The sequence below is a fragment of the Mandrillus leucophaeus genome, unplaced genomic scaffold (assembly GCF_000951045.1).
Source record: "Mandrillus leucophaeus isolate KB7577 unplaced genomic scaffold, Mleu.le_1.0 Scaffold2021, whole genome shotgun sequence".
NCBI lineage: Eukaryota > Metazoa > Chordata > Mammalia > Primates > Cercopithecidae > Mandrillus > Mandrillus leucophaeus.
In genome coordinates, this window is record NW_012102057.1 from 2,044 (window position 1) to 2,370 (window position 327).

Sequence of the window (327 nt, forward strand, 5' to 3'; positions counted from 1 at the left end):
GACAGTAAATTGAAGATGTGCTATGTCAAGATCTAGAACCAAGGCCAGGTGCAGTGGCTCATGCCTGTAATACCAGTACTCTGGGAACCTGAGATAGGCAGATCACGAGGTTAGGAGATCAAGACCATCCTGGCTAACACAGTGAAAACCCGTTCCTACTAAAAGCACAAAAAATTAGTCAGGCATGGTGTGGGGGTTGCCTGTAGTCCCAGCTACTCAGGAGGCTGAGGCAAAAGAATTGCTTGAACCTGGAAGGTGGAGGTTGCAGTGAGCCGAGATTGTGACATGGCACACCAGCCTGGGTGACAAAGCGAGACTCCATTTCAG